This window comes from Pelophylax lessonae (assembly GCF_965119305.1).
Source record: "Pelophylax lessonae genome assembly, chromosome: 5".
Taxonomy (NCBI): Eukaryota; Metazoa; Chordata; class Amphibia; order Anura; family Ranidae; genus Pelophylax; species Pelophylax lessonae.
Genome location: NC_138772.1, coordinates 79,569,214 through 79,583,087, shown reverse-complemented (window position 1 = coordinate 79,583,087; position 13,874 = coordinate 79,569,214). Strand labels below are relative to the sequence as shown.

Below are 13,874 nucleotides of genomic sequence, written 5' to 3'. Positions count from 1 at the left end.
GTGTAACTGCTCTGTATGGAAGTGGTTAAGGACTACAGTTCCCAGAATCATTAGCATCTGCATAGTAAATCCTTCTTCTCCCTGATTGGCTTAGGTCTTCTGCTGCCAGGAGGGAGGGGAAGCAGAAGCCAGTGGGGGGGGGGGGACTTCACACAAAGCTGTTCCAAAGCTCACACAGCAGGGAAGCTCAGGGTGAGAGCTGGCTGGACACACACAGCCCCCTTTATTTACATAGCAGCCCGGTCAAAGGGGGTGGGGGAGGGATGAGCCGGTTGAAGATCACACAGCCAGCGGCACCCGACTATAGTGGAATGTCTAATTTTTGTGCTTAATGTACTGTGCTAAAAAATTCTGAGAATTTAATGTAACTTTAATCTTAGGGACTGCTTTTTAAAGAAATGTACTGCTTTTCCTTTTTAAAATAATGTATACTATTGCTGTATGTTGTGATTTTTCTAAAATAATATCCAAGCCACGGTTTTTGTTTAAACATAATTATTATTATAATGTTAAAAAAATATTATCTTTGGCATGGTTTAAAATAAAAAGATTAGCTCTTGCTGAAATACTCACCTCTTTTCTGGTGTCCCCCCCCCCCCCCAGTAATTCCATTCTGCCACTAGATGTCCTCAGCCTTCTGGGTTTATTGACCCTAGCTGTCATTCAGCCTAGAAGACTGAGGTCATCACTATAGATCCAAAGAGCAAAAAAAAAAAAAAAACACAGTGGGGAGCCTCCAGGGAGGAAGGGGTAGCACTGGGGTGTGGGATGGTGTGCCTGGAACATCGCTTTAAGGGTTTTTGCACATGGGTTGCCTGAGGCCATTCAGTGTATCTGTAGCCATTTTAATAAAAAAAAAAAGCACATTAACCTCAATGAGAGGCTTTATTAATTAAACGTATATAAGGTATAAAAAAGCAAATCCAATCCGAACATCTGGAACAAACGGTGGCTAACACGTTTCAAGCTTAAGCCCCCTTATGAAAAGGGTCCCCGCCAGCTTGCTCTACACATTTAGTATAGTGCCAGTCCTATGGGGTGAATTGAAGAAAAAGAGAGAGAGCGCTTTAAGTGCAGACAGTCTTTATTAATAACAAGGCATAGGTAATATAAACTCACTAGAAACCAAAGTCATCGAGCTGTGTCAAGTCATGGACATCAGGAATTCCTCTGGGAGGTGCCATCCACTTGTGTGCAGCAGTTCAGAAGCTTGATCGCTGATCAAAGGAGAAAAGGAAGCCGGCTACCTCCTCCAGCAGTCGGCGGTCAGCGCCTAAGGCAGCGGCTGCGATGTGCGGTGGAAGCTGGAGCGCGGCCCCGTCACCAGGGAGTGTATGGTATGTGGAATATGCACGGTATGCACGACGCATTTCTGAGCATGCGCTGGGTCACGTACGGCCCTGTGCGCTCTTTCTTCAGGTGCACCTGAAGAAAGAGCGCGCAGGGCCGTACGTGACCCGGCGTATGCTCAGAAACGCGTCGTGCATACGCGCACTTAGAGCGCTCTCTCTCTTTTTCTTTTGTTCAGTTCAGAATTCCTCTTGTCTGTGGAGAGCAGCTCAGTGCCTTGGACATTTTCCATCAGGACTCTGTCATCCATCAATTTATGATATTTTTTTTCATCTCTGTTTTTGTTTTGTTTTTGCAGTTTCTATTCCCCATGTTCTCCTCCCTTCCCCTCCCCCACCCGTTCTAACCCATTTATCCTTCATGTGCTGGAGGTTTTGTTAGCGCTCCTACATTGTTGTTTTTTTCTATGGGGTGAATTGGGCCAGAGGGAAGGGTCCAGGAGGCAAATCAGTCTGGCATAAAGCGGTCACACTGCTTCTGATATGATAATACTGGCTGGTGAGGACATTCAGACCGACCGCAGGCCGCGGACCACACTTAAGTCAACTGGCCCGACAGCAGCCAATGCTAATAAGTGTGGCACTGCAGCCTAATGCTCCACCTACCCTCCTCCGCCCCCAGGTATGGCAGGCATCATGTCAATAATATCATTTAATTTCTTTAAACATCCTTGTCCTTGAGCGAGCATATTGAGTTGCATTATATACAATTAATTGTATATGATTGCAATAATATTTTGGACTTGCTCACCTCATATGTGCTATCGCAATATGTCACTAGATTAGTAAGATTACTCCAATCTTATAAGATAAGATATTTGGACTTGCTGCCACTGATTATTTCATTTATTTGTATAATGACTATGGACTTCCTAGTCATACAAATAAGTGAAATAATCCTATTATTACAATCAGTGGCAGCAAGCACAAGTCCAAATATCCTAAAAGAAAGGAGTAATCTTACTAATTCAGTGACATAAGGCTGTACTAATGGGCACTGATAAGGCTGCACTGATGGCCACTAATGAGGTGGCACTAATACGCTTCACTGATGGGGCTACACTGAAAAGGCAGCACTGGTATGCTGCACGGATGGGCACTGATATGCTGCACTGATGGGCACTAATAGGTTGCACTGATGGGCATTAATATGCTGCTCTGATTTCCACTGATAAGGCGGCAATGGTGGGTACTGATAAACTGCACTGATGGGCACTAATGAGGCTGCACTGATGAAGCTGCACCGATGGGCATGAGGCATTACTGATAAGCTTCACTGATTGGGCTGCACTGATATGCTGTCCTGATGGGCACTGATATGTTGCACTGATGGACACTAATAGGCTGCACTGATGGCCACTGATGAGGCTGCACTGAAGGCGCTACACTGATATGATGCCCTGATAGGCTGCACTGGTGGCCACTGATGGGGCTGTACTGATGGCCACTGATGAGGCTGCACTGATGAGCCTGCACTGATGGGCAGTAATGAGGCTGCATTGATGGGCAGTAATGAGGCTGCACTGATGGGCACTGATGAGGCTGAAGTTATGGGAACTGATAAGGCTATGCTGATGGGCACTGATAGACTGTGGTTGTGGTCTGTGGCTTACAGATGACAGAGCAGGTCATAAACAAGAAGGGATGTGGCCTTTACAGGAAGGGTGGGTCATATTTAAATTAGGGGTTGCACAAGTGTAGTCAGGCCTAGGGCAGCACAAAACCTAAATACACCACTGGGTCTAGTGCTAGAATTACTGCTCTCGATCTGAAGTTCATGGTGATAACTCACATGCAATGTGCAATCACTGTTTACATACCAACACGATACCGTAGCTTACGCTTGTCTTTGCACACAAGCATGGGGGGCCAGGGGTGCTTTAAATTCATTTTTTATATTAATTTTACTTTTTTTTTTTTACATTGTCCTTTTCATTTTTTTAAATCATTTGTATTGCTATCACAGGAGATGTAAATATAGGCAGTGACAGGTACTCTTTTTCTGAGAAATGTGGGGTCTATTAGACTTTAAATCTCTCCTCTAATCCTAAAGCATCTAATTACACCAGATGATTTCCCAATTTCAATCTGTTTATATCTGGGGAAAACGAAGTAATGAAATGTTCGTAGCTTCCTGTAGTCTCTGATCAACTCTATTGTCAGCTGGTGGAACCTCCAATTGCATTCTTTGGGGTTCCTGGTGGGACAGGAGAGCCTGAGCAAATCGTGAAAGGCGGGCAGGGGGACATCCCCTCCGACTGCTTGTAAATGCAATACAGCAGCTAATTAGCCATTAGATTGCTTTTATATGAAAGCCGACCCCTTGCTGAAAAAAATTATACCAAGAAGATGCCTGCACCTGCAGGCATTATCCTGGTATAACCACTTTAAAAATCCAGCGACGTACCGATACTTTGCTGGTCCTTGTTGGACATATATGTAATGTTCTTTTTTTTCATGCAGTCTGTGGGCTGAACAAAAAAAGAGAACCTAACAATTTCCTCCATTCACATCGACCGATGTGGATAAAGAAATCTCTGCCAGAAGAAGTATGTGGTATGCCCACCATTATGATATAACGCCCTGCATCCACCCACTTCTAATGATGGGCATACATGCAAAGTTCTTTTTTTTTTCATTCATATTCCTCCATTCACATCGATCAATGTAGATGAAGAAAACTCTGCCAAAAGAAGTGAAAAATATATATGCAAAGCATAGGGGCGATCCACCCACTATCCACCCCAGGCCCCCATGCTTGGACATATATGTTCTTTTTTTTAATTGCAGATGAGAAATCTCCTCCTACAGTGCTGCAAACATTGATGTATGCATTCTGAAAGCCCACCCTGCTGCTGTCAGAATAAACAGATCAGTGCTGCAGCTAAATGGCATTCCTGCAAAGCAAATCACGCTTAACAATAAAACCCAGTAACGATAAAACATTAACTCAATAAAACAATAACTTTTTTTGCAATCTATGCCAAAAAAATGTAAAATATATATGCCGAAGCATAGGAGTGATCCACCCACTGACCACCCCAGGCTCCCATGCTTGGATATAAACTTTTTTTTCATTCATATTCCTCCATTCACATCGATCAATGTAGATGAAGAAAACTCTGCCAAAAGAAGTGAAAAATATATATGCAAAGCATAGGGGCGATCCACCCACTGTCCACCCCAGGCCCCCATGCTTGGACATATATGTTCTTTTTTTTAATTGCAGATGAGAAATCTCCTCCTACAGTGCTGCAAACATTGATGTATGCATTCTGAAAGCCCACCCTGCTGCTGTCAGAATAAACAGATCAGTGCTGCAGTTAAATGGCGTTCCTGCAAAGCAAATCACGCTTAACAATAAAACCCAGTAACGATAAAACATTAACTCAATAAAACAATAACTTTTTTTTGCAATCTATGCCAAAAAAATTGTAAAATATATATGCCGAAGCATAGGAGCGATCCACCCACTGACCACCCCAGGCTCCCATGCTTGGATATAAACTTTTTTTTCATTCATATTCCTCCATTCACATCGATCAATGTAGATGAAGAAAACTCTGCCAAAAGAAGTGAAAAATATATATGCAAAGCATAGGGGCGATCCACCCACTGTCCACCCCAGGCCCCCATGCTTGGACATATATGTTATTTTTTTTAATTGCAGGTGAGAAATCTCCTCCTACAGTGCTGCAAACATTGATGTATGCATTCTGAAAGCCCACCCTGCTGCTGTCAGAATAAACAGATCAGTGCTGCAGCTAAATGGCATTCCTGCAAAGCAAATCACGCTTAACAATAAAACCCAGTAACAATAAAACATTAACTCAATAAAACAATAACTTTTTTTGCAATCTATGCCAAAAAAATTGTAAAATATATATGCCGAAGCATAGGAGCGATCCACCCACTGACCACCCCAGGCTCCCATGCTTGGATATAAACTTTTTTTTCATTCATATTCCTCCATTCACATCGATCAATGTAGATGAAGAAAACTCTGCCAAAAGAAGTGAAAAATATATATGCAAAGCATAGGGGCGATCCAACCACTGTCCACCCCAGGCCCCCATGCTTGGACATATATGTTCTTTTTTTTAATTGCAGATGAGAAATCTCCTCCTACAGTGCTGCAAACATTGATGTATGCATTCTGAAAGCCCCCCCTGCTGCTGTCAGAATAAACAGATCAGTGCTGCAGCTAAATGGCGTTCCTGCAAAGCAAATCACGCTTAACAATAAAACCCAGTAACGATAAAACATTAACTCAATAAAACAATAACTTTTTTTTGCAATCTATGCCAAAAAAATTGTAAAATATATATGCCGAAGCATAGGAGCGATCCACCCACTGACCACCCCAGGCTCCCATGCTTGGATATAAACTTTTTTTTCATTCATATTCCTCCATTCACATCGATCAATGTAGATGAAGAAAACTCTGCCAAAAGAAGTGAAAAATATATATGCAAAGCATAGGGGCGATCCACCCACTGTCCACCCCAGGCCCCCATGCTTGGACATATATGTTCTTTTTTTTAATTGCAGATGAGAAATCTCCTCCTACAGTGCTGCAAACATTGATGTATGCATTCTGAAAGCCCCCCCTGCTGCTGTCAGAATAAACAGATCAATGCTGCAGCTAAATGGCGTTCCTGCAAAGCAAATCACGCTTAACAATAAAACCCAGTAACGATAAAACATTAACTCAATAAAACAATAACTTTTTTTTGCAATCTATGCCAAAAAAATTGTAAAATATATATGCCGAAGCATAGGAGCGATCCCAACACTGACCACCCCAGGCTCCCATGCTTGGATATAAACTTTTTTTTCATTCATATTCCTCCATTCACATCGATCAATGTAGATGAAGAAAACTCTGCCAAAAGAAGTGAAAAATATATATGCAAAGCATAGGGGCGATCCACCCACTGTCCACCCCAGGCCCCCATGCTTGGACATATATGTTCTTTTTTTTTAATTGCAGATGAGAAATCTCCTCCTACAGTGCTGCAAACATTGATGTATGCATTGTGAAAGCCCACCCTGCTGCTGTCAGAATAAACAGATCAGTGCTGCAGCTAAATGGCGTTCCTGCAAAGCAAATCACGCTTAACAATAAAACCCAGTAACGATAAAACATTAACTCAATAAAACAATAAATTTTTTTGGCAATCTATGCCAAAAAAATTGTAAAATATATATGCCGAAGCATAGGAGCGATCCACCCACTGACCACCCCAGGCTCCCATGCTTGGATATAAACTTTTTTTTCATTCATATTCCTCCATTCACATCGATCAATGTAGATGAAGAAAACTCTGCCAAAAGAAGTGAAAAATATATATGCAAAGCATAGGGGCGATCCACCCACTGTCCACCCCAGGCCCCCATGCTTGGACATATATGTTCTTTTTTTTAATTGCAGATGAGAAATCTCCTCCTACAGTGCTGCAAACATTGATGTATGCATTCTGAAAGCCCCCCCTGCTGCTGTCAGAATAAACAGATCAGTGCTGCAGCTAAATGGCGTTCCTGCAAAGCAAATCACGCTTAACAATAAAACCCAGTAACGATAAAACATTAACTCAATAAAACAATAAATTTTTTTGGCAATCTATGCCAAAAAAATTGTAAAATATATATGCCGAAGCATAGGAGCGATCCACCCACTGACCACCCCAGGCTCCCATGCTTGGATATAAACTTTTTTTTCATTCATATTCCTCCATTCACATCGATCAATGTAGATGAAGAAAACTCTGCCAAAAGAAGTGAAAAATATATATGCAAAGCATAGGGGCGATCCAACCACTGTCCACCCCAGGCCCCCATGCTTGGACATATATGTTCTTTTTTTTTAATTGCAGATGAGAAATCTCCTCCTACAGTGCTGCAAACATTGATGTATGCATTGTGAAAGCCCACCCTGCTGCTGTCAGAATAAACAGATCAGTGCTGCAGCTAAATGGCGTTCCTGCAAAGCAAATCACGCTTAACAATAAAACCCAGTAACGATAAAACATTAACTCAATAAAACAATAAATTTTTTTGGCAATCTATGCCAAAAAAATTGTAAAATATATATGCCGAAGCATAGGAGCGATCCACCCACTGACCACCCCAGGCTCCCATGCTTGGATATAAACTTTTTTTTCATTCATATTCCTCCATTCACATCGATCAATGTAGATGAAGAAAACTCTGCCAAAAGAAGTGAAAAATATATATGCAAAGCATAGGGGCGATCCACCCACTGTCCACCCCAGGCCCCCATGCTTGGACATATATGTTCTTTTTTTTAATTGCAGATGAGAAATCTCCTCCTACAGTGCTGCAAACATTGATTTATGCATTCTGAAAGCCCACCCTGCTGCTGTCAGAATAAACAGATCAGTGCTGCAGCTAAATGGCGTTCCTGCAAAGCAAATCACGCTTAACAATAAAACCCAGTAACGATAAAACATTAACTCAATAAAACAATAACTTTTTTTTGAAATCTATGCCAAAAAAATTGTAAAATATATATGCCGAAGCATAGGAGCGATCCACCCACTGACCACCCCAGGCTCCCATGCTTGGATATAAACTTTTTTTTCATTCATATTCCTCCATTCACATCGATCAATGTAGATCAGTGGTTCTCAACTCCGGTCCTCGGGACCCACCAACAGGCCAGGTTTGCAAGATAACTAAATTACATCACAGGTGATCCCACTTGCTGCTCAGTGATTGCAGTATTCTAGTCTGCATCTCCCCAAGGTAATACTTAAAATCTGGCCTGTTAGTGGGTCCCGAGGACCGGAATTGAGAACCACTGATGTAGATGAAGAAAACTCTGCCAAAAGAAGTGAAAAATATATATGCAAAGCATAGGGGCGATCCACCCACTGTCCACCCCAGGCCCCCATGCTTGAACATATATATTCTTTTTTTTAATTGCAGATGAGAAATCTCCTCCTACAGTGCTGCAAACATTGATGTATGCATTGTGAAAGCCCACCCTGCTGCAGTCAGAATAAACAGATCAGTGCTGCAGCTAAATGGCGTTCCTGCAAAGCAAATCACGCTTAACAATAAAACCCAGTAACGATAAAACATTAACTCAATAAAACAATAACTTTTTTTTTGCAATCTATGCCAAAAAAATTTGCAAAATATATATGCCGAAGCATAGGAGCGATCCACCCACTTACCACCCCAGGCTCCCATGCTTGGATATAAAGTAAATAAAACGCTATTTTTTTTTTATTACTTTTCAAAACCAACCCCCCCCCCCCCCTCACCCCTTATCTGCTGGTTGGGTCACTACTCCCTTCTTAGCTTCCAATGCTAAAATACCTCTCTCCCCTCTCTCTCACCCCTCCTCTCTCTTTCACTTACTCACCCCCTCTCTCTCTCCTCTCTTACCCCCTCCTCTCTGTCTCTCTCTCTCTCTCTCCCTCACCCCCGTTCTCTCTCACCCCCCTCCATTCTCTCTATCTCTCTCACCCTTGCCCTCACCCCTCACCTCTCTCTCTCACCCCTCCCCTCTCTCTCTCACCCTCTCTCTCTCTCACTCCCTCTCTCTTTCTCTCTCACCCCTCCTCCCTCTCTCTCTCTCTCACTCCCTCTCTTTCATCCCCCCCCTCTCTCTCTCTCTCTCTCACCCCCTCTCTCTCTCAATCACGCCCCCTCTCTCTCATCCCCCTACTCTCTCTTTCACCCCTCCCCTCTCTCTCTCATCCTTTCCCTTACCCCTCCCATCTCTCTCTCACCCCTCCCCTCTCTCACCCCTCTCTCTCCTTCTCTCTCTCTCTCTCTCTCTCACTCTCTCTCTCTCACTCCCTCTCTCTTTATCTCTCTCTCTCACTCCCTCTCTCTTTCTCTCTCATCCACCTTTCTCTCTCACCCCCTCTCTCACATTCCCCCTCTCACTCCCTCTTCTCTCTCTCTTTCTCTATCTCATCCCCCCTCTCTCTCTCATCCCCCCTCTCTCTCTCACCCCCCTCTCTCTCTCTCTCTCATTCCCCTCTCTCTTCCATCCCCCCTCACCCACCCCCACTGTCTCTCACCCCCCTCTCTCTCTCCCTCCCTCACCCACCCCCCTCTCTCCCCCACCCCCTCTCACCCCCCCCCCCTGTCGTGAGATCTCAGGGGTTCATGCAGGGACTTGTAGCCATTCAATTTTGGAGGGAGTCACATCCGTTAAAAAGGAAGGAGTAAGGCAAATTTACATAGGAGGGGGAGGCGCCCGATTTTAGTCTTGCCTAGGGCAGCAGAAAACCAAAATACACCACTGTTCTTCCTGGCAAAAAGCCTCTAGTTCCTGTAAATTCTTGGGCTGTCTTGCATGAACTGCATGTTTGTCGGGCATATTCAATCTGACAAAACTACAGTTTTCAAATGAAGAATTAGAAGTGTTAAAAGAGGGATTAAAATTTGCCCCAGATAAGTTTTTAGATAAATTTGAAGTATTTATAGACATCGAAAAATCGGGTCACAGTGCAGGTCTTCTTTGGTTGGTTGGTTAACCTCCGGTTAGCTCCACATTCCTTGTGAGCTCCTAGAAAAGAGAGAGAGAGAGAGAGGTTGGTTTTAGTAAAAAGCTCTTACAATAAATAAAATAATGTTAGCCATGGTAACTATACTATCCATATTTAACAATACAGACAGGGGTCACTCACAGCTCTTAGAACATATTTTATACTTACAAAAACTGCTTTGCTATAGTATGAGGGTGGAAGCATTTCCTGATGGTGAGGAGGATGACTGGAATTAAAATCACAGTAGCAACTAAAAAAAGGAAAGAAAATATATTAATATAATTATAATATTTTTATTTTAGACAATTTATTACTCTCTCTACTGCATTTTGTAACAGTATTGTTAAGTATTGCAGCAGGTATATTTGTATGATGGCGGTCTCATAGAAAACTGGTTCAGTTTAACCACTTCCCGACCGCTTACGTTATATTTACTGCAGCAGGCTGGCTCGTACAGGCAAAACAACGTAGGTCTACGTCGCTTGCCTGGAACGGAGCTAGGGGTCGAGCGTGCACCGCCGGCGGCGCGCTCCCGCCCCCGATCGTCAACGGGAAAGCCAATGCATGTGTCAGGCAGCTCTGATTGCCGCTTGACACCCGCGATTGCTCCCCGCAGAGAGAGAAGGAGGGTCAGCTGTTGTAAACACAGCCGACCATCCTTCTCCCTGAAATGATCACAGAACTCATATGATCCTTCTATATAGGATCACATGTCTCCGTGGTCATCTAAGAAGCCACGCCCCCCCTCCAAACAGTTAGAATCACTCCCCTAGGGTCACATTTAACCCCTTGATCACCTATACTGTTAACCCCTTCCCTGCCAGTGTCATTATTACAGTAACAGTGCATATTTTAGCACTGATTACTGTAGTAATGTCACTAGTACCCCCAAAAGTGTCAAAAATGTCAGTCAGGGGTCCGATCTGTCCGCCGCAATGTCGCAGTCCCGCATAAAATCGCAGATCGCCGCAATTACTAGTAAAAAAAAAAAACAATAAAAATGACATAAATCTTTCCCGTAGTTAGTAGACACAATAACTTTTGCGCAAACCAGTTAAAATATGCTTATTGAGATTTTTTCTTACCAAAAATATGTAGCAGAAAACAAATTGGCCTAAAATGTTACAAACTTTTGATTTTTTAATTTTTTTTGGGAATGTTATATAGCAGAATGTGAAAAAATTTTTTTTTTTCAAAATTGTCGCTCTTTTTTTGTTTATAACGCAAAAAATAAAAATCGCACAGGTGATCAAATACCACCATAAGAAAGCTATACTTGTGGGGGAAAAAAGGGCGTAAATTTAGTTTGGGTACAGCGTCGCACGACCGCGCAATTGTCCTTTAAAATGACGCAGTGCCGAATCGCAAAATAGGGCCTGGTCATTAAGGGGGCAAATCCTTCCGGTCTTAAAGTGGTTAAACCTGAGAATTTCCCTCTTCCTTGTTTACTTATTTTTAACTCTAAAATCCATTTGCTGCAGCTGAACTGATCTTAGAATCCTTTGGCCTGCAGGGAAACGAAGCTCAGTATTTTTCAAATTGTAGGAAATAACTTTTTGTATGGACCCATGTGAATGTAATGTCAAGCCTTCCTGGCTGCAACTGATCACACACACCCCTGATTCCTGCCACATATAACCCTATTTGGCCGTGTATAGCCCTAATCAGCCTTGTGAATGAGGCTTTAGGAGATCAGGAGATCCTAACTTCTACAAACATTGTCACTTTGCTCTGTACTGGCAAGGTGACAGCGTTTGGTAATATAAAAAGCAGCTTGAGTGTATGTGGCTGGGAAAATACCAGACCTACATTATGTAAAGGGGGTAAAGCACAACTTACCAATCCCAACCCAGTATCTCCAGTTGGCGAGAATTGATCTTTTCGGGGCCTGGGTTGTTGTTGGAGGTGGCGTCGTCGTCGGAGGCGGCATTGTTGGCTTGTTCTTGTCTGTGAAAAAAAATAGAGAAAAGATGCAAAATAAGAACAATGATCGGTAAACGGCATTTTCAAGGTTTTCACAGTTTTAACTTTGTCAGTGCTGTCCTATATTTTGCTGATGTATTTGTTATCAGCCAATGTCCTGTTTTCCTTGTAATTTGAGGATAATGTTTTTTCCTAGGAAGTTATGGGCCTAAGTTACTAAAGTATAGTGTGCTGAAACAAAGTCCACAAATGTTCAGATTAATCATCCAACCAATGCAAAACCTTTCTATTTTTTTTTAAACATTGTTGGATGTTTGAAGTGTACACGTGAATCTCACTTTACTTGATACTTGTGTTATGGGCTCATTTACACTAACAGCATTGTGGTACTGCGGTGTAGCACACCATATGCATTTTATTATGTTGCGGTGCATTCATTTATTCAATTTAAATGACACAACAACGCAAGTCCACAACACACCTATGCTGCAGCATAACACAACACATTGTGCTGCAGTGGTCTGCAAGATAATATAGTAGGACCTATATTTTTATGCACCGAGGTGCATTATAGTCTTTTCATTTTAAATGGACTTCTCAACACAGCAGGCCTCAATGACCCCCAAGGTAGTAAATACATGGACTGTGGCACATTGCGTCTCAAAATGTATGTAAGTTTTATAATGTAATGAAATGTTAAAGAGACACTGTCACCTTCATGCAGGACAAAGTGACAGTGTCTCTAGAAAAGGCCTCCAGACCTCTCTTTATCTTCATCTTGCCTGCACTTCCTTCACATTTGTTCCACTCTCCCAGATTGCCAACACTGCTGATTTCAGTGCTGGCTGTGATGGAGAATCAATAAATCCTGCATACAAATCAATCTAAACGCACCGTTGATCCAAAGGAAGGCAAACAAGCACCTAAGAGCCGGTCCACACTAGCGCGACTTGTCAGCCTGACAAGTCACGCTCCCTCGCGGTCCATTGACCGCTACAGGACCCGTTCTAATAGGAGCGACACAAGTCGCTCCGACTTAGAAAAAGGGTCCTGTACTACTTTGGGGCGACCTCGGAGCGACTTGCATAGACTTCAATTATGTGAAGTCCCTGCAAGTCGCTTCGAAGTCGCGATGCATGGGAATGCACAAGTCGCCCCTGAAGTAGTACAGAGTCGTGTCGCCCCAGTGTGAACCGACTCTAAAAGGCTTGCTTGCCCTGCTATGAGAAGGTGTAATGTCTATTTGAAGCATATATATAACAAAAACTGTTCTTTTCAGCTTTTGATGGAGTAGGCAAAGATAAGAAGCTCTGTCAGGTTTTTATTGCTGTCTGTGCACCCCCCAGGGAGATTCAACCTCTCTGTTTGCAATAGTGGCCGTTTTTACAGAGACAGAAGGTGATGGGAAAACTAAAATTTCAAAGTTGTTTCCAGAACAAGACGTGATGGTAAATCATCAAAATTGGGGATATCTGTTCTAGTGACAACTATCTTAGAGGCAAATGGCCCCTACTTCATATAGAGACAACTAAAAAGGAACATGACAGGGTTTTAATCCCTTACTACTATATCCAAAGCAGTTTCCATTTATTTTAAAGTCGTCTCTCCAAATCTACTATTAAAGACATCTTCTATGTTCTCCAGTGTGATACGCCTAGGCATTGAGGATTAATAATTACCTTTTCCTTTTTTCCAGAAGAATCGGTGCCTCCTAACCCATGGTCTTACTGGCTTTGTTGTTGGCAAATCTAAAAGACATAAATTAGGCATTAGAAAAATAAAAATACTACATTTCTTTTAGTAACTAAGATCAATATTAATCAGGTGGGGATTTGTTTATTATCTGGTAAATATGTGATGTATATTTGGTATTTGTGAAGTTTACTGCCCTAGTAACTGCTGTGCAGTCCCTACTCTAATACAGAAGTATGGTACATTAAATTGACCCTGAAAAAAGAGCACTAGGCCTTGTTTACATGGGCGAACTACAATGTTACACCAGTGCGAGGGCCATGTTTACCGGCACAGAAATTGTTTTTACTTTCTAGTGCTTTCCTTTCCCTTCCTACAA

At 42.6% G+C, this 13,874-nt stretch overlaps 1 long non-coding RNA gene across 1 annotated transcript; it reads right to left on the bottom strand.

The window, feature by feature from the left end:
- Positions 1-10,047: 10,047 nt before the first annotated feature.
- On the bottom strand, positions 10,048-13,545 carry LOC309556847. The gene is made up of 3 exons (XR_014225349.1): positions 13,483-13,545; positions 11,720-11,827; positions 10,048-10,130 (listed from the first exon to the last, which is right to left on the bottom strand). It is a non-coding gene; the product is annotated as an uncharacterized lncRNA (long non-coding RNA).
- Positions 13,546-13,874: the final 329 nt, after the last annotated feature.